This window comes from Trachypithecus francoisi, unplaced genomic scaffold, assembly GCF_009764315.1.
Source record: "Trachypithecus francoisi isolate TF-2019V2 unplaced genomic scaffold, Tfra_2.0 Lachesis_group3, whole genome shotgun sequence".
Taxonomy (NCBI): domain Eukaryota; kingdom Metazoa; phylum Chordata; class Mammalia; order Primates; family Cercopithecidae; genus Trachypithecus; species Trachypithecus francoisi.
The window spans coordinates 79,379,742-79,404,770 of NW_022681468.1; positions in this window are offsets into that span (position 1 = coordinate 79,379,742).

The following is a 25,029-nucleotide window of genomic DNA, read 5'->3' on the forward strand; positions in this document are numbered from 1 at the left end:
TAGTGTGACACTTTCTAGTGTCTACAGCTTCTGAAGGTGCTGGAGATACAACACATGGTTAGATTCTTCAAGGGAATGTTCATTAATTTATTTATTCATTTGAAAATTATTTAGTAAGCTCTACTACAAATTAGGCATGGTATTAGAACTAGAAATCCAGAACTCAATCAAGTTGCACTGTTTGTTTTCTATCATACAGTTGTACCACAATTTCTAGCTATGAAGGGAAAGCCTGAAACAGCTTCTCTAAGATGGCAGAAATTGAGTGAGATCTCACAATAATATAAATTGTTTACAGCAATGTTTCTTAAATCTAAATGTGCATGCACTTGGGGATAATGTTAAAATGTGGACTCTGATTCAATAGGTCCAGGGTGTTTCATGAACCATACTTTGAGTATCAAAAATTCATAGCAATTTAATATAGGTGGTATTAATTAGAAAACACATTTGAAATTTTGTTTCTATAGTTTTTCTCTTCATATATTTTACCTTTTTGCTACCTTTTCATAGTGTTTTTGTTTGTTTTCTAGTGCAGTGGATAATTGCTGTCTCAGTTGGAAAGAGTATACTTTGAATATATTCTTCAAACAAAAATATGCCATAGGTCACTGGTTACTATGGATATTAAAGTATGTTTTAATATTGTTGGGCTCTAAACACTGCATAGCTTAGTTCCTTCAGGAAAAAAAAAAAATGCTCAATGATATATTTTCTCTTTTTATTAAAGCATTATATTTTTAAGATTGGAGGGAGCACATAAATGCTGTCTTATTTTCTCTTGATAACCAAATTGTTCTACTTTTTTCAGTAATTAGAATAATCTCAATCTTCACTGGAATAATAATTTGTCACTAATATTCTGTGAACTTGACTAGAAAGCTAGAGAAAAACTCTTTTTCTTATTTGAGATATATATATATATATATATATTTTTTTTTTTTTGAGATGGAGTGTCACTCTTGTCACCCAGGCTGGAGTGTGATGGTGCGATCTTGGATCACTGCAACCTCTGCCTCCCAGGTTTAAGCAATTCTCCTGTCTCAGCCTCCTGAGTATCTGGGATTACAGACACCCACCACTGTGCCTGGCTAATTTTTGGTATTTTTTAGTAGAGACAGGGTTTCACCATGTTGGTCAGGCTGGTCTCAAACTCCTGACCTCAAGTGATCTACCCACTTTGGCCTCCCAAAGTGCTAGGATTACAGGTGTGAGTCACCACGCCAGGCCTAATTTTTAAAATCTACCAAAAGAGTACATACAATTGTCACCCTATTTTGCATATTGAAAAACAAAGCAAAAACCCAAGAACTATTATTGCCCAACCAACCATTGATACTCTGAATATAACAATCCTCATTGTTAAAATGAGGGTATAGTAGTCTGCTTAATTCCCTGCACCTATAGCTATCTAAGTCTAAACTAGAATTACTAACATTCCCATGAATATTTAGTTGCCTCACCCCCATTTTTTAGGGCAAGGTCTACTGTAAGAAGCTTTGGGTCAGTATTTATCATTAAACCCTCCTGACTGTTGGCCTCTCTTAATTTTAATAGCTGATTCACTGGTTGTGAGATGATTTAGTCTGTATTTGGTACTTTAAGACACTAAGACACTGGATTTCCTAATCTTTAGCTTGACTGTCCCTTGGAAAAATATGTAATATCTTCTCCTAGATGAATATCAAAAAGCAGTTGCTAGATCATCAAAGTTATAATCTATTCTCTTTCCTACTGCACTGACACCCTTGATTTGAACTTAAATCAGAGTATTGGCTAATCCTCAAAATCTGCCTATATTTTCCTCCATAAACTAAATTTATCAATTTAGATTTAATTTTAATAAATACTTGTGTTCAAATTTCCCGTATTCCTAGTAGAAACTCTTTATCTAATACTACGGACATACCTAGATTTCCAATCTTAAATGTTCCAACATATTCCCTTCCCTTTGTTGTCACATCTATCTTTTCCCTCCATCACTCCATTTCTGATTTTGATACTAAGGCCATTTCTTTTTATCCTTAAATAAAAGTAGAGTGCCTACTGTGCTCTAGAAACTGTCTTACATGTAGTAATACACAAGAAATTACTCATCTGCACAAAGCTTATTTTTCAAATGCTATGATTCTAATATGTACCTATATAAATTTAAACAACTGTGAACTGTATTCCAACTGTATTTCATTCATTATTTCTGATATATATTTTTATATTTTTACAAAATACATGTTTCTAACAATGCTGCAAGTTTAACCATCTATTTTACTTACATAAAATATTTCATAATCATTCTTTTAGAATCCTAGATTGCAGTTTTTTTTAAAAAAAATAGAAAATACCTAATTCAACACCCTTATCCAAATTCAGAATACATTTTCCAGAGTCTGTGTACATCATCTAGTTTCTGCTCAGATATCCAAGAACTGGGATTTTTTTTTTCTTTTTTTCTAGGACAGAATCTTGCTCTGTCACCCAGGCTGGAGTGCAGTGGTACAATTGGCTCACTGCAACCTCCGCCTCTCAGGTTCAAGCGATTCTCCTGCCTCAGCCTCCTGAGTAGCAGGGATTATAGGCAACCACCACCATGCCCAGCTAATGAGTTTCTTATTTCATAAGGTGAGCTCACATTGTTGTTTCTCTAATTGGTACCATTTCTGCTCTTTCTTCAACAAAGAAAAATATTATCATAAGGTAACCTCCAAATATTAGAATTCCACCATCCCGTGTCACCGTAATTCTTTCTTCTCTAAGTTAAATAACTCAAATTTGTGGCAGAGTTTTATAGATCCTTCACCACTTTGATCCCTGTTCTCTGTATGTGCTCTAATTTTGCAATGTTTCTCTAAAGATATGACACTTCAAATAGAACAAGATCACCCTGGGGGACCAGCACAAAACACCACAAACACTCCTGAGACCTGGATAACCTAAAATTATAAGGTAAGGGTGTCAATCTTCAGTTTGTAGTGAGCTAAGGGAAACTGAATCTCCTTCTACATGAAATACAAGCCAGATATTTCTGTATCTTAAACTAAATCAACCAATTGCTTATGCCTAAATAGAGTAAATTATATTTGCCCTTGTTAATTTTCTGTTAGTTTCAATACAACATTCTAGTTCTGGTTATGAAAACACATGACTCAATCAACTATGCTATTAACTATCCCTTCCAATTTTTTTTCCATCTGAAAGTATGATAAGCTTGTCATATATGACTTCACCCAAATAATTGATAACATTTTTCAACAGTATGAAGGCAGAAGACAGAGCCTTGTGGCATTCCCAGATGGCAGCAAGCCATTAATCTTTCTTTCTTTTTTTCTATTTTTCTCCTTTGTAAGTATTTTCTTATGAAACTCATACTTGCTTGCTATAAAAATTTAAACAATACAGGAATGGATATATTAGAAACAGAATAGTCCTATTACAATCCTACTTTCCAAAAGTAACATTTTTCAATGTTTTGTTACATATTTATCTATATAGATAGATGTATTTGCCTATTTCTATTATAATTGTATGTATTCATATTTTTCAAAAGTGGGCTTACATGGTAAATATTGTTCTACAAATGCTTTTATTTAAATTATCATTAGCCTATTTACCTCTGTGTTCGAACATTTCAAGCTATTTTATTCTGTTCTGGTTACATTGTAAACCATCATATAGTCTTACCACAATTTATTTAATCTTTTTCTGGTGAACCTACTTTACTTATAATTTTTGCTGTTATAAAATATAGTATATATATATATATATACTGCCACGTACAAATTTATTAGGCAATATTGGCAGTATTTCTGTAGGATTAATTCCTTGAAGTAGAATTGTTGAATCAAAAACTATGCATATTTTCAGGTTTAATGCATACTGCCAAATTGCCCTCCAAAAAATAATATGGAATTATACCTCAACCAATGTTAATGACTATGTCCATTTGTTTATATCTTTGTCAAAAAAATAATCAATCTTTTAGTTTGTGCCACTATGACAGATAAAAGCTTTTCTTAATTTATTTACCTTTTGTGTTTTTTTGAATTTGTGTTTTAATGTTTTCTGTTTTAATCCAGCAAATTATTGCTCGGTTTCATAGCTAGGTATGAAAGCTTAAGGGACCCTAGAAATAATTAATTATTTGAACTGAGATGGATGGCACCAACCCAGTCTCAACCCTTATGGCTATATACATCCCAAGTGAAGACTGACAAGATTCCAATATTAAAGGCATAAATACATGAAGAAAACTGATGTTCCTTAACTCTCATCCTCTTCAAGTTGGAACTCCATCATTTTGTATGTAAAATGGATGAAGTGAAGGCATATATTTTTGCAAAATGGTAAACAAAATATATTCTCCTGGCTACAATTTGGTTTTATTATAATGTGTGAATATGGAATACTTTCTATTTGAACAAGAAAATGTTTTTTTTTTTTTTTTACTTTCACATAATAAAGCATCATTTTCTTATTATATATTTAATGTATTAATTTCCCCATTTAATTAAATATCCAAAATATCTATTACTCCCCAGTGATCTCAAGCAGTAGTTTTTAAAATTATACAGCTCCTAAAAAAACTAGTAATTTCTAAGAAGATAATATAAAGCAGTTATTCTCAAATCTAGATAATCACAGTATCCTTTGAGGACTTTTAAAACAACAGCAACAACAATGACATCTCTGGAGCACATCACTAAAAATTCTAATGCACTGGAATTAGTAGGAGGCATTAAGTCTATACTTGTAAAAAGTATTTTCAGGTGATTCTGATAATGTTTTTAAATATTATACACGTTTTTACCCATTTCTATAGAATTTATACTGTAGACTCTTAGACCACCAAGTTTAGATTATCTGGAAAGATAATTTTAGATGCGTATGATAACTAGGCTATAGTCCAGATACACCGACTCAAACATTTAGAAGGACCTGGAAATTTCAGTCTTAATTCTCATCCCACTAAGTTTCAGTAATATTTACTTCAATACTGAGTCTCTACAATAGCATCATTGAAGTATAAATGCAGGAAGATTGATTATGAAACTGCCTTTGCAAAAATTATATCGGAGAGAAAATATGGCAGTGGGGGAGATTTGATTCAACCAATCCCCACTCTTGCCTTTAGGTTTCAAGCTGCCTTAATTATTCTTAGGCTTAGGCCAAGCTAACTTTGGAAGACACTTAAGTTATAGTTTAAATGATAATAGCCCTTGTCCAAAACTAAACTGCCTTTGTAAAGCTAATGAAAGACCACTCGGCTAGGGGGAAGAGAGGAGCCTGAATTCTGCTAAGGTATAGACTGGTCACAAGACAGCCAACTTCTCCAGTTACTCCTGCAGATAACATCACTATTGCACATTGGCCTTTTGAGATATCTTTTCAAGTTTTTTGCATGTCCGACACTGATGGCTCCACCTGGACCCACCAAACCACTCCTGTGGCCCCACCAATGAGCTACTCAGCTCAAGAGGACAGCTTTGACCTGCTATGATTTAATCTCTCTGCAGCCTATCAGCAGTAAGGACTCACTGCCTAGGCAGCCCCACTCCTTTTCCTAAAATGCTTCTGAAAAATCCCTCACCTACAAGCCTTCTTGATTTTTATTTTGACTAGGTATTGCAGCTTCAATCTTGCTGTATGCCTCTTACATGTGTTCTCTGATGCTGGAAAATTAGGATTTTAGCTACGCATTTCTCAGCTGAGTTAAGGCACCTACGCACTGTGTTTTAGCTGTACCATTCTCCTATAATTTTAACCACTTACTCTCACGCCAACCTACAACTCTTGTGTATCTACTAAAGACCACCAGTATCGGAAAAAAATAAATAAATAAATAAGAGAAGCATGTAGAGGTAAATATCATATTTTTTCTCCATAGGTCTATTTTAAATGTGTGTGTGTGTGTGTGTGTGTGTGTGTGTGTGTGTTTAAATACAGGGTCTTGCTATTTTACCCAGGTTGGTATTGAATTCCTGGGCTCAAGTAGTCCTCCCACCTCAGCCTCTCAAGTAGCTGGGATTACACGCACAGCCACCATGCCTAACTAAAAGTTTTTAATTTTAAAATACATTATAAAAATCAGAAATGTATACATAAGTAAATTATAAAAGCAATTTTAACCAACCTAGGTTTTAGAAATAGAATATTGTCAGTATTTTAAAGCCTTCTGTTTGACCTTTCTTGTTACATTTCCCTCTCTTCCCACAAGAGATAATCGTTATTATGCTTTATATGAATAATTTATTATTGTTTTCCTGTGTATGAATCCCTAAACAATAAAGTTTAATTTTTCTGTTTTCTCAGTAATATAAAATTTAAATCATACTGAATATACCCTTTTGACTTTCTTCTTTTCTTCAGTAGTTTTTATATATTCATTCATATTAGGGAGTGTATCATATAGTGTTCTATTTTATGAATATACCAAAATGTTAAATTTTACAACTAATGCAAATTTGAGTTGTTTCTAGTTTGGACTATTGTTTTTAAAAAATGCTATAAACATGTGTTGTAGACATACAAGTTTTCCTCTAGATTATACAAATTGAAGTGGGTTTGCTAAGTCATAGGATGTACACATCTTTAATTTTTCTTGATAATGACTAACCTGTTTTCCAGAGTCATTGCACCAGCTTACAATACACCAACAAAGTATACATGTTCCCATTGCCTCATATTTGTACCAGCACTTGGTATTTCTGATTATTTAATTTTGGTCAATCTAATACATGTGTTAGGGTAGCTCATGGTAATTTAAAGTTACATGTGTCTGATTACTAATGAGGTTGAGAATAGTTTGAGTTTTGTTGTGTGTCCCAGTAAAATTTTATTTACAAAAATAGAGGCATCTAAATTTGGGTGGTAAAAGTCATGTGAGAAGTGGCTAAATTAGAGAATTCTTTTTATATGTTTATCAACTATTTGGATTTCATCTCTTGTCACTTAATGTCTTTTGATAATTCTCTGGGAGTCTTGAGTTCCACCTCAACTTTTTCCTCAGCAGTTTATCTGAAAATAAAAAAATGTTATTGATGTTGGCTTTCAGGTTTTTGTAGCCACTCAATATCACCTCAAACATTTTATAGAAGAGCTGCAATTCTAAGAGGTACCTTGTGTTCCCCACTCTTACTAACATGTCTGATTTCACATCATATACAGGATCTTCTAGAAATAATCAGGAGTCACCTTCCAAGTGAACAGCCTCTTTCAATCCTACCACATTTTATTACATCCCTCCTTCTGAAGAAAACATACTAGGGTTTGAAACAGTCTGTAGAGTAAATTTCTTGGAGACTTATGGGGCCATGAAAATAATTCATCATATATCCTCAAATTCTCATTTTAGAGACAAATAAATAAAGACTCAGAAACATAAAGAGAGCCAAATTTACAATGTAATTTAATGATCTTTTCCATAATTTTAGATAAAATTGAGAGATTACTTTTCTAATTATGAAAACAACACATATTCACGTAGGAAATTTAAGCCATAAGATACAAAGAAGAAAATAAAATTCACTTGCTACCCCACCAACTGAAAGTAACCAGTGTATATTTTCTTTGAACCAGCTTGTAAACACTCTCTTGCTCTCTTTCTCTCTCTTCAATATATTTCTTTAAAAATTACTTTTAATTCTTGTGGGTATATAGTTGGTATATATATTTGTGGAGTATATGAGATATTTTGATACAGGCATACAATATATAATAACCACAACAGGGTAAATGGAGTATCCATTCCCTCAAGCATTTATCTTTTCTTTGAGTTACAAACTATTCAATTATACTCTTTTAGTTATCATTGTTGACCGTAGTCACTCCATTGTGCTTTCAAACACTGTATCATTATTTGTGTACCTATTAACCATCCGTACTTTACCCTCTCCCCACTACTACACTTCACAGCCTCTGGTAATCATCATACTACTCTCCATCTCCATGAGTTCAATTGTTTTAATTTTTAGCTCCCTCAAATAAGTGAGTACATGCAAAGTTTGTCTTTCTGTGTCTTGCTTATTTTATTTAACATAATGACATCCAGTTCCATCCATGTTGTTGCAAATGACAGGCTCTTATTTTTTTTATGACCAAATAATACCCCATTATATATATGTTCCACATTTTCTTTATCTGTTTGTCTGTTGATGGACACTTAGGTTGTTTCCAAATTTTGACTATTGTGAATAGTGCTGTAATAAACATTGGGAGTGCAAATATCTCTTTGATATACTGATTTCCTTCCTTTTGGATATATAACTAGCGGTGGGATTGTTGGATCATCTAGTGGTTTTATTTTTAGTTTTGTGAGGAACCTCCAAACCGTTCTTCATAGTGGTTGGACTAGTTTCTATTCCCACCAACAGTGTACAGTGTTCCCCTTTCTCTACATCCTCACTGGCATTTGTTATTGCCTGTCCTTTGCATAAAAGCGATTCTAACTGTAATGAAATGATATCTCATTGTAGTTTTCATTTTCATTTCTCTGATGATCAGTGATGTTGAGCACCTTTTCTTGGATCTGTTTGGTATTTGCATGTCTTCTTTTGAGAAATGTCTATTCAGATCTTTTTCTAATTCTTAAATTGGATTATCAGATTTTTCCTTTAGAGTTGTTTAAGTTCTTTATATATTCTAATTATTAATTCCTTGTCAGACAGATAGTTGGCAAATATTTTCTCCCATTCTGTGTGTTGTCTCTTTACTTTGTTGATTGTTTCCTTTGTTGTGCAGAAAGTTTTGACTTGATGTAACTCCATTTGTCCATTTTTGCTTTGATTGCCTATGCTTGTAAGATATTACTCAAGAAATCTTTGCTCAGTCCAGTGTCCTAGTGAGTGTCCCCAATGTTTTCTTTAAGCAGTTTCAGAATTTGAGGTCTTAGATGTAAGTCTTCAATCCATTTTGATTTGATTTTTGTATATAACAGGAAATAGAGGTTTAGTTTCATTCTTCTGCATATAAATATCCAGTTTTCCCAGCACTATTTATTGAAGAGATAGTCCTTCCCTCAATGTTTATTCTTGGCACCCTTGTTGAAAATGAGTTCACAATAGATCTATGGATTTGTTTCTGGTTTCTCTATTCTATTTTATTGGTCTATGTGCTTATTTTTATGGCAATACTGTGCTGTTTTGTTTACCATAGCTCTCCAGTATAATTTGAAGTCAGGTGATTTGTTTCTGCAGTTTTGTTCTTTTTGCTCAGGATAGCTTTGGCCATTATCTGTCTTTTTTGGTTTCATATAAATTTTAGGATTGTTTTATATTTCTGTGAAGACTGTTATTTGGAAATTTGGTAAGGACTGCATTGCATCTGTAGATTGCTTTGGGTAGTATGGACATTTTAACAATATTGGTTCTTCCAACCCATGAATGTGCAATATCTTTCCATTTTTCTGTGTCTTCTTACAATTATTTCATCAATGATTTACAGTTTTCATTGTAGAGATCTTTTCTTTCTTTTGTTAAGTTAATTTCTAAGTGTTTGATTTTATTTGTGACTGAAATGAGATTACTTTTCTGATTTCTTTTTCAGATTTTTCACTGATGGCATATAGAAATGTTACTGATTTTCATATGTTGATTTTATCCATCTTTACTGAATTTATCAGTTCTAATAATTTTTTGGTGGAGTCTTTAGGATTTTTCAAATGTAAGATCATATCATCAGCAAACAAGGATAATTTGGCTTCTTTCTTTCCAATTTGGATGCTCTTTATTTCTCTTCTGTGATTACTCTAGCTAGAACTTCTCCCCTAAATTTTTTATTTGTCATTTAGCTTAATTCTTTATTATAAACAATATTATAATGAATATTTTTGGCATGTATTATCCCATGTTTATTTGACGTTTTTCTTATTATAAATTCCTGGAAAATAGGCTGTCACATTTATGTTTTACTAGTTTACATTTGTTAACAAACTTTCTCCTTGAAAGTACAAATTTAGTCTGAATGCTGGTTTCCTCATGTCTTTGCTGACATTGAATATTGTCAATCTTTTTAATATTTCATAGATTGACAAAAACATGAAAAATCATTGTTTTATGTATGTGTTTTTGAATGCCAGTTATGTTGACATGTTGTCACATGTTTAATAGCTTTTTACATTTCCCTTTCGAATTGCTTGTCCATGTCCTTTGTCAATTTGTAATTAGAATGTTTGTTTTATCTTATTGATTTTGAAATTTTTCTGTATATTAAGATCATTAACATTTTTATCATATATGGTGCAGATGACCTCCAGTTTTTAATCTCTTAACTTCGTTTTGTTTTATTAAACTAAGATTTTAAGAAAATGTTTTGTTTGGTATACTAATTATAATAAAAATGATCAGAAATATATAAACAAAAATGCTAATGATCCATATTTGTGTGATAATTTCATAAGTGACAGTGGTAGACAGTGTATTATTGTCTTGTCTGCCCAGCATGCAAATATTCAGTATGGCAAGCAATTTCCTCCCACCTCTACAGTGTGTGAAAATATGTCTCTCTCAACATGATTTAGCAGCTAGAGTTAGGCATGTGCGTCAACACAGCAACTTAGTAGCTGCTACGGAAGAAAAAGAAAACTGGGGGAGTGACACAAAGCTAAAGGGCCAAATAGGGGGTCTGTGAAGCAGCTACCAAGAGTTGACAGCCTAATAGCATGATGTAAATCAAATATTCAAAGATGTAGGAAAGCAGCATATCAACTAATTGTCCAGTGGCACCAGGGTCAGAAATGTCACATGACCAGAGACAATTATGCCAAAAGTGACACCCTAAGCAAACATTTCTTATAACAAAATCTTAGCTGTGCAGAGTGTTTTGCACAACCAGGATCCTGCTCAGTCTTGGTTCTCATCCTCCCTGTTGATTATGTAAGCCACCTGACACCCCTGTCTGTCTACACTTCCACTTCTGGCTTAGTTCCATGACTTTCTTTACTTTTACTTATTTCTAAGCTTTCTATAATCAGATGATAGATGATATAACAGACCATATAATTGTTAGTTTTTAAATTAATACATAAAGCAATACAAAATATATTCTTTTATTACCTCTGTCTTTAATTTGTATGGCAAAATTTCAGGTATAATTTTCAGACACGTATTTGCCAAATTTGCTTCAGGAAGTTATATTTAAACAAGCAAACAAATCTGGACTCACATATGCCTTAAGAATTTTGTAATATACATAGCAATGTTCTTTTCATTTTAAAATAAAATATGTGGTTAACTGAATAATTTTTAATTTATATAATCTGTTGATAAAGCAACATGGAAACTTTATTCAAAATAGGTGTCATTCACCACCACATGTACATGTTGAAAGCTGCTTTGATTATACTGGGAAAAAAAAGGATTTATTGATTATACTGGAAAGATAAATTTATTGAAAGTAAATTTTCCTGTATAATACTATCAACTACCAAGTGTCACAAATTTTGAAGAAAGAAGAAAATGAGTGATTCTTCAATTAAAAATCCCACATGAAGCAAAATAATCTGCAAGTTTAATTTGACACTTATAGACATCAGGAGAAACATTTGGTAAATTTAGAGAAGTTCCCCTGGATGTTTCAGAACTCCTTACTGCAAATTTCTCTCATTAAAACCAAAGGCAAATCACTATTTAAAGTGACATCATTTTTCTCTGAGTAATTAAAACTAAAATCCAACTTTTAATAACATTTAACTGTACTTTACTTTTTAATAACCATTATCTCTTGGTAGGTACAAAATTTCAGAAAGTTATACCAGCTATACATAAAGGCAAATTGACTTTACTTATTAACATCTTAATTACCCTGCCCAATTAATCTTAGAGTTCACTGTGTGATTTGCTTTGGCTAATGGAAAGTGAATGGATGTGAAGTATGCCATGACCAAACAGAAACCTTGAGCACTCGAGTGGTTGGGCTCACTTAGCAGCTATTTTATTTATTCCATGAGAACTGCATGGCCCAAATAGAGACTGCTCCTTCCACCTGAATCCTCAAATGAAAAAAGACTCATAGAAAAAAAGTAGACTTACATTATCTCTATTTAGCTGTGGCCTACAGATGACATGTAATGAGAGAAACCACATAACTTTGTTGTCATAAGCAATTCAGATTTAAGAGATACTTGCCATGCATCATAACCTAATGCAAGCTGACTAATACAAGTGGTATTGGTCCTCATTGTAGCCCAGTCAACATCTTCAGATGAGAAAATTCTGCATATTCTGTATTATTTATTTAAAAAAATAATAATAATGAGATATCAAGTGTATGCATCTTAACCCCAATATACCCAGAAGAATTTCTGTTATTTATCTGAATTAGAACAGGTTAAATCACACATTACTCTGACTTAGGGTAGGAATATGGAATGAGATACTTACCGTAGTCTAGATATTCCACTACTGTAGTCCAGGGTGGAAGCAGTTTCTCTAACACTGCAAGTATTACTCAATGGAAATTAAGGACTTTTGGAAACTGAGAAAAAAGAAACAGATGATTAGAAGACAGTTAACAATTATGTGTTACACCGTGAAAAAAGACAATTTTTAGTGCTCCCTTATAAATATTATTGTAACTTTTAAAGAAAATGGGTGCATAGTTTATATTTGCAAATGTTTAAAATGTGAATAGAAATATAACTTAGGGGTCAAGTCATATTAGTGGTTAAGATTTATTAGATTAGAGGTTAAAATTTTAACCACTAGAAGGTTACATGATTAGTTTGATACAGAAGTCACTAAAATATTTTGTAACTAGTGAGGAAGGTTGTGGAATAAATCTAGATGTTCGTACACATATTTGAATCTGTGGTACATTTCAGATTAATTAATGTAGGTAGTTAACAGAGACCATTTCATTACTTTCATCTTCAAAATACATTGTCCTATCTGAAAATTAAATACACGCATACATTGTACAATATGTCCATTTCACTTTGTTTACCAGTGTTACAAAGTGTGTATGTTTTTTCTGTCTTTAAATTCAGTAGCAGTTGTGTGAGATTTTTAACCATATTAACTGTTCAAATGAAAATGGATACATGTAGAATCAGAAGAGATGGGTGACAAAATGTATTATATAAAACAGTAAAGAATCAAAGGTTCCTCAGGAATGGACAAATGATAAATAAGATAGAGTATCATTAAGGATGGAAGGGATACAATTGCAGGCAGCAACAGTGAAAGCTGGCATAAAAGTAAGTGCCTCAGTCCCCTAAAAGGATTAAAAGCTCAGAATAATACATTTCATTGGAAGATTTTGAAAGTTACTTTTCCTTATAATAAATCACATCAAATTATTTCTTTTCTTTCTATAGAGAGATAATCAAAATTTTTAAAGGAAAAAATGGAGTCAAACCAATGACATAATTGTCTTATTTATTCCTAAGAGCCCACACTTGTGAAGAAATCTATAGGTAGACAAATAGAAAAAAAGGATGTCATTTATATAGTCTTTCAGGATATCTGTTATTCTAACTTTACTACATAGGAAAAAATTGAAGCAGAATTTGATTGATTGTGAAAATGCCTTTTCTTCCTTCAAAAAATACCTCTTCAGTGGATGCATGTATTATTAGTCAAAATGAGCTCAGTTGCATCACCTACTGTGAACATACAGCTGTATCAATCAATGCTGCTTTTTTTTTTTTTTTTTCTTTCAGCAAAGCAAAAGAAAAATTTTTAGACAGGAAATGGAAAGGGAAGTCAAGTAATTGTGTTGTATTTTTTTCCCCATTTGGGAGTGAAGTGAGCTTCCAGAAATAAAACCGCTGCAGCAGGCAATAGATCCCCATTGTTATGGCTGATGCTCTGATGATTTTAGGAGAGTACCATGCTATTAATTAAGCTTACATCTTGTGATTTCCTAAAGTCTGCTCTCATAACTGGTACTATAACCAGGAGTCATGGATGATGCTTGTTTGATGATGACATGCCCTTGGAGTCCCAGCTACTCAGGAGGTTAGAGTTCAAGACTAGTCTGGGAAACATAGAAAGACCCAATCTTTAAAAACAAAACAAAGCAAAAAATAAAAACAAAGCAAAACAACTTTCATTTCTCTTTCCCTGTGTCTTGTTTACCATCTTTTCTTTGTTCTTTTTGTCATTTAAAGAGAAAAAATAATTTGTGCAGGACTTTACCTTTGGGCAGGTGGATTTTCACTTGGGACTAGGGTGCCATGTTGCACAACATTAAGGGTCATTCATCAAAATGTAGCAAAAGCCTGGATAAAAATGTTTTGAAGTTCCTGGAGTTCCATAGGGCACTATTCACCTAGAAAACAATGTTAATGTGGTCCCCTGGGATTTAGGGACACAATAGTATTGCATGAAGCCTCCCCCCAAACCTTGGGCTCCAGTGAAAAACAGAAGCTGTAAGAAAGTAGCTTCACCATCACCACTGAAAGTACCAACAGTCTGAGATAAGGACAGAAGTCATTGCCAACATTTTGCATCCATGATATGGTATTATGCTTCCTTCCCTTTTTGATCCTGTGGCTATTTAGTTGGAAAAATAATAAATAAAGGAGTTATATATGAAAGAAAGAAATAGGTCATTTGATTTGTAGATAATGGCAAATTGATAGGTCATAGTGAAGAGTGAAGAGATCTTAGATAGCTGAAGAAATGAAAATTGTAGATGAGAAAAAATGGCCATTTTGTGTGGTAGCTTCAATTTACAAATGAGTAAACCAAAGCCTAAACAGGATTTTAGGTGCCTAACTCAATTCCATCAGGAAAGCTCTACTTATTTATGTTTCATTTTAAAAGGCTGTCTTGTAAGGTTTCTTCTGCATAAAGGATTACCAGTGCCCAGCACAAACACTGTCTTTCATCCAAGCTAAGGCATACCTTGTCTCATAAAAAGCAATTGTAAAGGAGGTACTTTAGGTAGAAAGATAGTAATCCTAGGAATGGAGAAAAAGGCAAGTAAAATTTGAAGGATGGTCATATAAAACAATAATATGTTTTGTAGTTAAATATTAAAATTAAAGTATATAAATCAATAACATGTAAATCTAGAAAGGGGCATTAAGTGCAAATAAAATGTTCTACAGTTCTAACATTATCTGAGAGGAAGACAAAAGTATTGAGTAGGTTTGGACTTAGTGAATTAAGGATGCAAATTTTGATTTCTAGTGCTATCACCAAAAGAATAGAAAAAGTGTATTTTTAACTGAGCAGAGAGGAAATAAATTCTTTAGCTGTTTCTTCTGCTATGTATTTTCATATTTCTAAGCAGTCTGTTTATATGGCTGCTTGATCAATTTTAGACACTATCATTTGCCTTTTATGTGAGCTAACCACTTTTAACACCATGACCACACCATTTTCTTTTCTTGTGTCCTTCCCAATATAGTTATATCACGGCTCTGAGGTAAACCAGTATTCAGCTTTAATAGTGTCATGACTATATAAATAATGTTATTTCCTAAAACAAGTTTATTGCAAATGTATTTCCTTTCTTGTGTAACATTTTGCCATTTTTCTGGAATAATAATGGCATCATTTTTCTTTTTCATCCATCGTGTATCTCTAATTCTTCATAGAAGTTCCTTTGGAATGAGAACTAGAGAGGAGGATAAGTAAGGCTGACTATTAAAATATTTAACAACCAGTAACTTACATATATGCCAACTAATCCAATAGTCTCTGTCCATAAACAATCAGTAAGACTGCTCCAGGATACACCCACAGAACATCAGCCCTGGGGATGGGAATTTAGGAGGAAACAGTGAAACCTTGAAATGCTATTTGACCATTTAAACAATATGTGTAAGTTATATCTGTATTAGGCCATTCTCTCATTGCTATAAAGAAATACCTGAGACTAGGTAATTTTCAAAGAAAAGAGGTTTCATTGGCTTATAGTTCTGCAGGCTGTACAGGAATCATGATGCTGGTTTCTGTTAGGCTTTCTGGGGAGGCCTCAGGAAACTTATAATCATGGAAGCAGGTGAAGAAGGAACAGGCACATCACACAGCCCAAGCAGAAGCAAGAGAGAGAGGGGAGGTGCTAAACACTTTTATATGACCAGATCTTATAACTCAGTCACTAGTGAGGATGGCACAAAGGGGATGATACTAAACCATTCTTGAGCAATCTGTCCCCATGATCCAATGACCTCCCACCTCTAACACTGGGGATTACAAATGGATGAGAGATCCAAATCATATCAATGTCAAATAAAAATTAAAATTAATTTAAAATATAAATATATTTGCTTATATTTACTCCTTTATTCCCAGCTGATCAACTTGATGCTAAATAATTCATTACGTGAAATATCCACAAAATATAATGCAAGTAGGTATTTGAAGCAAAAGTCTATAGCTGGGGAAAATGTGTCTGGTGTGTAAGAGGACTGCTTAACAACCAAGGCACTTACTTTCTAACGAATAAATATTTTTGCCACTGTTTAGAGCCAGAAGCTGAATAATATATATCAAATTCTTCAAAGCAAAATGAATTGAATTAAAGAGATAAGGCAGATTTCCTCTTGAGGAAACCATGAAGCAATTGCACCCTATTAGGTGTTAATTTTCAACAGGTATGCTTAAATGTAATGTAGCATCATCCTTGTATTTAATAAGATCTCTGAGTTGTATGTCTTGGTGCTGAATTTTATACTGATTCATTTAAATTGGATGAGGTTACTACACCTCCCCCAACACAAATAGAGATAGACATGCCATTTAGTAACTGTAAGGGGCACCACATTAATTATCATTCTTAATTTCCCTCCAGAAATCATTTCTGTCAATAATTCCATTTCAACTAAGATGAATGGGAGAAAAGGGCATTAGATTTAAGCAGCAGGCTGCTGACAAACTGATTTTGGGACTACAGCCGAGATTAGATCATGAAAGTATGAAACAGTTGAAACATGTCATATACACCACCTATTTTGTGGTGTACAAATATAAAAAAAAGAGAGACAAATAATCTTTCTTAATGTTGAATTTTTGTTAAAATACAGAGTACCTACTAATACAAAAACTTTTGTAGGCTTTCAGTATGGAAGACTTTTCTTTTAAATGGATTATCAAATAAAAGTCTTCCTCTTATATTTTGGAGTTGAAGGACAAAAGCCTGAAGCAAAATCTAGGAAGAATTCAAAAATAAAAAAGTGTAACTGAACATTGAAAAACAGTATGAAATTTGCTATAGAGAAGACATTAAAACTGTGAATATCAGGCAATGCACAGAAATAAATTAACAATGTGTGTGTGAGAGTTACAAAGTATTACAAAACTATTAAACATTAAGTTATTTTATTCAATTCAATACATATTTAAGAGAGGGCTTGGAGATAGTAGAAAATGGCATGGTCTTGTCCTTGTGAAAAATATAATCTAAAAGTGGAAATAGAGGCATAGGGAAATGATTTTATAATAACTGAACAATTCGAGATCTGTGGTTAATTTTGCCTGGGACTGGATTGAGGGTGGCTATTTAAGAAAAACCTATTTGAAATATATGTAAGTGATTATTAAATAAATACAGAAAAAATTGCACTTGAGGCAGATGGAACAGCAATAAAGCATGAAAGTACACAAAGCATAAAGAGTGTCAGGTGGTTAGAATTTATAGCAACATATTTTGTCTAAAAAGAGCATTTATTGGGAGAAACTAATAGAAGTCTAACACATTTGCTGTTTCCTGCATTTATCTAATTTCTCAAACAATTAGATAAATAGCCTGTTCTACTGGAATTATGGCTCCAGCTCATGTTTATTTGTGTTCTCCATTTTGTAAGTAATCAGAATTTGTACTCCAAATAGAAATTACTTTACCTAATGTGTACAGCAATATTCTTTCCATAAGTGTAACCACGCGCACCCACCAGCAGACTCTAAAGCACTATCTCAAAACACAGGCACATCCTATCAGAAGCCTTTACAGGTTTGAGCATATATTTTCTTCCTATTTCTGTCTTGGCCACCTTATGCCATATTTTCAACATAGGATATGAACCAAGAAAATCTAAATTTGAAACTTAGTTATTTTTCTCCCACATCAACCAAGAAATAATGATTGTCCTCAGCATATCAAAATGCTATTTCAGAGATTTTAAGAGCTACAGAAATTTAATCCATTAAAATAAGCTCTGGGAAGGCCTGGGGTGCTATTCAGCATAGATAAAATAAAGAAATATTATATTTTCACATAATTTTTATCCCCTTAGAAAAAGCATATCCTTTTTCAATGAATAATATTATACATAAAAGTCTTACGTAACACCTGTTTGCAATTATAACTTTGTCATCTTCTTTACCCTCAAGATATTATGACTTGACACAATGCAGCTAATTTTTATAATTCACATCATAATTATCTCAATGTTTTACCTACATTGCCCATCAATTTTAAATGTGAATAAAAATTTAAGGGAGTCTTTTGTAGTATGTATTTTAGCTATTGCTTGGATAAAGGGAATTCAGGTGACTCTCACCTTTTCATAGCAGAATTTTCAATCTTTGATTTTGTGACCTTGTTCTCATAAATAAGATCTCCACAAATCTCATATTTATAATTATATTGACTGTGATAATATTAACACTCCTGATTTTGAATGATGGAAACTATCCCTCCTTCAGCATTTACAATTATAAGGCTTTCAGGGACTTTCATGTTCTTTAAATGTTTTCAACACTAGCAACCCCAAAATTGAACACCAAGTATTACTTAACAGCCTGGTGTCAGGAGGGCCTTACAAAATAACCACATTTGCATTTAGGCTAGTTCTGAGGGGGATATGTGCCAGTATTTACCTTCCTTGCACTAGGAATTTCCAGCAGTTGAAGTAAAAATGAATATAACTTGACAACCCTTAAAGTCAAAGCATATAGATGTTCCTGCCTTCCAAATAAATTGCAAGCATGAATATTTTAAACAAAATTTTAAAAGGTGGAAATGTTTCCAGTATTTAATGTGGAATGAGATCATCAACCATGCATCCAGATTGTCAAATATTTGCCAAAACTTCATAGACTTTTGAAAAACTGGTTTAATATAAGACAAGTGATGGATACGTCAACTTCTATTAACTTATGAGCTGAATTTTTCCAAATTATTTCTTATTATAAATATTTTCATTGTAAAATTATGAGGAAAAAGAGAACATTCTTATTGCTTCTATTGACTCATTGCCTGGGTGTTTATTTTAGCAAAGGAATAAACAAAATAGGCTTTGGAAAATAACTTATCTATTATCATATATCCATGGAAATTAGTTCATATCTAAACAATCATGCTTTCATTTGAAACCATATGAAACTTAGGAACATAAAAACTTGTGTGAAAACCTCATCAAAGTCCATTAGGAAAGCTAACATCAGTCATGATGCTTAGGAACTTCATACCATAATCAATATACAAGAAGATGTGATATTCAAAGAACGTTTTTAATGATATATTCTCAGGACATTTTTAAAACTTTTCTTTTACGTTCAGGGGCACATGTGCAGGTTTGTTACATAGGTAAACTTGCGTCATGGGGCTTTGTTGTGCAGATTATTTTGTCACCCAAGTATTAAGCCTAGTATCCATTATTTTTCCTAATCCTCTCCCTCCTCCTACCCTCAACCCTTCAATAGGCCTCAATGTGTGTTGTTCCCCTCTATGTGTCCATGTGTAATCATAATTTAGCTCCCACTTATATATGAGAATATGGTGCATTTGGTTTTCTTTTCCTGCATTAGTTTGCTAAGAATAATGGCCTCCAGCTCCATCCATGTTCCTGCAAAGAACATAATCTTATTCATTTTTATGGCTGTGTAATATTCCATTGTATATGTACCTTATTTTCTTTATCCAGTCTATCACTGATGGACATTTAGGTTGATTCTATGTCGTTGCTATTGCAAATAGTATTACAATGAACATACATATGCAGGCGTCTTTATAACAGAAAAATTTATATTGATTTTGGTAGGTACCTACTAATGGGATTGCTGGGTTGAATGGTATTTCTGTTTTTAGGTCTTTGAAGAATTACCACCCTGTCTTCCACAGTGGTTAACTAATTTACATTCTGACCAACCATGTGTAAGCATTCCTTTGTCATTGAAATCTCTTTGACTTTTTAGTAGTAGCCATTCTAACTGGTATGAAATGGTACTCACTATGATTTTGATTTGCATTTCTCTAATAATCAGTGATGTAGAGCTTTTTTTCATATGATTGTTGGCTGCAAGTATGTCTTCTTTTGAAAAGTACTTGTTCACATTCATTGTCTTAGGATAATTTAATTGGTCTTCTGTCACAGAAAGAAATTAAACTCCACTTAAAAGTCAACTTTAATATGTTTCTTTAAAAAAATGGTGGAAAATCACTTCAAAATTTGGAAATTTATTTCCAGATGCTAAGTCCAGGAAACTGCATGGTTATATTAGAAAAGACATAAAGTATTAACAGAAGACAATGAGAAATAATGGACATCATAACTAATCTGAATGATCAAGAAAAATACTATGAAAATAACTAATGTTATAAAAGGAGTCAAGGAATCCTGAAATTCTAAACTTTTTTTTTTTTTGTATTTTTAGTTGAGACAGTTTTTCACCGTGTTAGCCAGGATGGTCTTGATCTCCTGACCTCATGATCCGCCCTCCTTGACCTCCCAAACTTCTGTGATTACAGGTGTATGCCACAACGCCTGGCCTAAACTGTTTCTTAGGTATAAACCAGCAATCAGAAGAGAGGTTCAGGGTCATTTTTATGCAGTTATTTTACTGGAGTTCACAATAGAAGTGACTATTATGCTCTACTGTATTAGCACAGAGATTATAATAGGCACCTTGCCCTCAAGGAAACTATCATCCATGCCTTTCTCTTCATTTCCACATGGCAAGAGCTAAAAAACTGTCATATATCTAAGATAAACTCTACACTATAATGTTGTAGTAGACTGGCATTTTTATTTCTCAATCCAAATGGAGTTATTTCCATTAATAGGAAGAGGAGAGAAGGAAAAAGAGAAAGGAGAAAAACTTTACCTCTAATAATATAATTATGCTACCAAGTTTTATGTGAAACTTGTTTATAGTAATGTTTGCTTTTATTGAATTTTCCAAACATTTCCCAAATATAAGTCACAAAAGTAGTTAGCAAAAGAAATATTCAAATTTGTTTTTTAAAGAGCTATTTTATGAATATACAATATTGTCAAGCTGTTCAAAAAAATGTTCCCGCACAATTTAAAGTTTAAGCACTTTGAAATATCTTTTATCACCCTTAACTTTCGCATTAGAGGAAATAGGAAACCACTAACTTATCTACGGTCACTTAGCAACTTAAATAATTTAAGATTAGATCATTAATAAAGATATTTAGCAAAAATAATTTGAATTCTTCTAAAGAAGTAGTATTTGAAAAAAGCATGTTATCAGAAATTCTTAATGACTTTAGGCTAATTAAAAAAACAAAACTCTTATAATAATAACACAAGGATTTCTCCTATTTGAAAATGTGTTAACTTTCCATTGTGTTTTACATTATTTAAAAGTCACTTAACTATAATTGCACACAATATTTTGTCCATTTTTCTGTGTCATGGACACACAGACAAACGATCAAAATTAAATTATAGAGGGATTATAACTACTAAAACTGAAAATGATCTCTGAAATTGGAGCTAAATATTCTCTAGCTAATGAAGCACATGGGCAGCTGTGAATTAACCAGTAATTCAAAAAGTGTCCAAAGTATTTGGTAATATTAAACCTTAGCTAACACCACACATCAAATTTCTGTCATCTTGTCATAGCAAAGCCACCTAAATCTTTAGTTCTCCCTCTGGTTCAGCACTGAACTTACTAAACAACACTTAAGACACAATTTAACATACATATTAAAATTATGTTGAGTGAAATAAGCAAAGTACAGAGAGAGAAACTGCATGATCTCCTGATATGGTTAGGCTTTCTACCCCCATCCAATTTTCATCTTGAATTATACCAGTCATATTCCCAATGTGCCAAGGGAGACACCAGGTGGAGGTAATTCAATCATAGGAGTGGTTTCCCCCATGCTGTTCTCATGATAGTGAGTGAGTTCTCATGAGATCTGATGGTTTTATAAGGGAAGGGGCTTTCCCACTTCACTTGGTACTGCTCCTTCTTGCCACCCTGTGAAGAAAGTGCCTTGCTTCCCCTTTGCCTTCCACCATGATTGTCAGTTTCCTAAGGCCTCTCCAGCCACGCTGAACTGGGAGTCACTTAAACCTCTTTCCTTTATAAATTACCCAATCTCAGGCAGTTTTTTATAGCATTATGAAAACAGACTAATATATCTCTGTAGAGTGCTTGCAAATGAGATGTTCCTGATAAGTCCTGCTCTTGTAAATGAAGCAGGGTGTTCCTTCCTATTTGCAGGGAGGACAAAGGAGCCAGCTGCAAACGGCAGACCCTGGGGGCTTGTTTATGTGTAAACATCTTGAAAATCCAGAAAGTCAGGGAAAGGTCAGAAAAGCAACAAAGTGTTTTGTGACTTGGCAACATTCCACAAACGACTGTATAAAATAAAGCAGAGTGCGCCATTCTGGGCAGCCGCCATGTTTGTCTTGTCTTGTGTTGTCTTATGTGTTCATTCCTTTGTTTAGGAAACATGCGGACCCCAACATATCTCCATATGTGGAATCTTAAAAAGTTGATCTCATAGAAATAGAGAGTAGAATGGTGATTATGAGGAGCTAGGGTAGTTGAGGTGAAGTAAGGGGTTCGAGAGATATTGTTCCAAGTGTACAGATTTTAGTTAGGCAGAAGGAATAAGCCCAAGGGATATATTATACAACATGGTGACTATAGGTAATAGATTTTATTCTTGAAATACACTAAGAGAGTGGATGTTTAGTGTTCTCACTACAAAATAACTGTGATGTAACACTTTAATTTGCTAATTTCGTTATTCCACACTGTATATATATTTCAAAGCATCATGTTGTACATGATAAATACATAAAATTTTATCTTTCAGTTTGGAAATTGTTTTAATTAATTTAATGTTTAAAAAACCCTTTAGGGTCTAATACAATCATTCCATGGGAAATATAAACTGTTTTATTTAGGTTTTTGTTTCCTATTAAGAGAGACAGATACAACTTGACATTTAGAAATATAATTTATTGTGCCCAAATTCATCATACCCATCAAAATACAACTGGAGAAAGAGATGATGTTAGAGCACTTTAGGAGGCCAAGGTGGCTGAATCACCTGAGGCCAGGAGTTTGAGACCATCCTGGGCAACATGGAAAAACCCCATCTCTACTGAAAATACAAAAATTAGCTGGGCATGGTGGCACATGCCTATAGTCCCAGATACTTGGGTGGTTGAGGCATGAGAATTGCTTGAACCTGGGGGCATAAGTTGCAGTGAGCCAAGATTGTGCCACTGCACTGCAGCCTGATGACAGAGTGAGACACTGAAGAAAGAAAGAAAGAAAAAAGAAAGACAGAAAGAGAGAGAGAGAGAGAGGGAAGGAGGGAGGGAGGAAAGGAAGGAAGGAAGGAAGGAAGGAGGAAGGAAGGAAGGAAGGAAGGAAGGAAGGAAGGAAAGGAAAGAAGGAAGGAAGGAAAAGAGAGAGAGAGAGAGAAAGGGAGGGAGGGGGGAGGGAGGGAGGGAAGGAAGGGAAATGGTGTTGGATGCTCTTTGTGTCTCCTAAAATTACTTCCATAGTTTAAGAAGTACAAACATGGCCAGTATAAGGAAACATTCAGTTTTGTTTTTCTGATCAAACTTTGCTTCTAAGTAAAGAGAGATCAAATTAAATGGTGGTGTTAGTGAATCATGCCAATGTTCTTGAAAGAGGGGACTTAGTGTGACTTTCAGATCTAAACTGAACTGTGGTGGACAAGAAATGGAAAAGGGATCTAGACCTTAGAACTTATTCTCTAATTTATTTTTATTTTCCAAACTCAACTATTTTATTTTCAACTACCATTGGGTCATGACAAACACAAAGCACGTTTTTATTCAACCCTAAAGCTTGCAGATTCTTTTGAAACAAAGGATTGAAAACCCATTACAGGTATTTATTTCTCATTCACTCTTCCACCAGTCCCCGATCTTTAGTTTATTCTGCCTTCTGATCTACCTTATACATGACTAATAGTATTATATGATGCTCCTCCAATACTGTTTTTATACTATTATTACCCTGGCTCCTTATAATATTAGTCAAATGTCCTTACCTTGCCAGCCTTTGAGTATGATATAAATTACATTTTGGTTTAATAATCCCCAGCAGAATGTCCCAATTACTTATGTCCCTTCAGAAAGCCTTGTTTCTACTCAGGAATGTTTCTGAGTGTTTTATCGTACTCTGGAATATTTCAATCTCTCCAGTGTCTCCACCAGGTGGCCTCCACTGCCTCCAATGCTGCTATTGACCCTCATAAGACTAGGCCTCCATTTTGCACAGCTGTCCTCAACTGGGGGCCACCTCTAGACCACTGTTCTGGCATCGAAGGATTAGTCAGAATGATCCCTGAATGTTTATTGGTTTTCTTAGCACTGGCCTGGCATAAGCTATATGCCCATTTTTATTTCCTATGGTTCAGCAGAGATGAAACTATATATTTCAGATACATAGTTTTTACTAAAGATTTGGGTAAAATGAAGGTAAAGTGCAAACAGAGAAGTATTTACAAGGACCACAGGATGTCACTACTCTCAGAGCACATAGGCTAAGAGACTTCCTCAGTAATTCTCATCAGGCCTTCTCCCCATCCATTTCCAATGCTTTCAGAATGAGATAAAAACCAAATTACTCCCAACCAGTGGGAATCCTTTGACTATGCACAGTTCCTAGTCCAGAATAAAACAGGATATAACAAGAAAACTTATATCTGTTTTCCCCCAACAGGGTATAACACATATCCTTAGACCTTATTTCTGTTTCAGGAGACCATCTTAGATGATAGGGAGACTGTGTATTCTTTTCAACCAAAGCCCTTCTACCTGTCACAGAAGCATGTTCTAATTTGATTTCAAGAAGATAATTACCCTGGAATACAGAACCTAACGTCAACAAATTC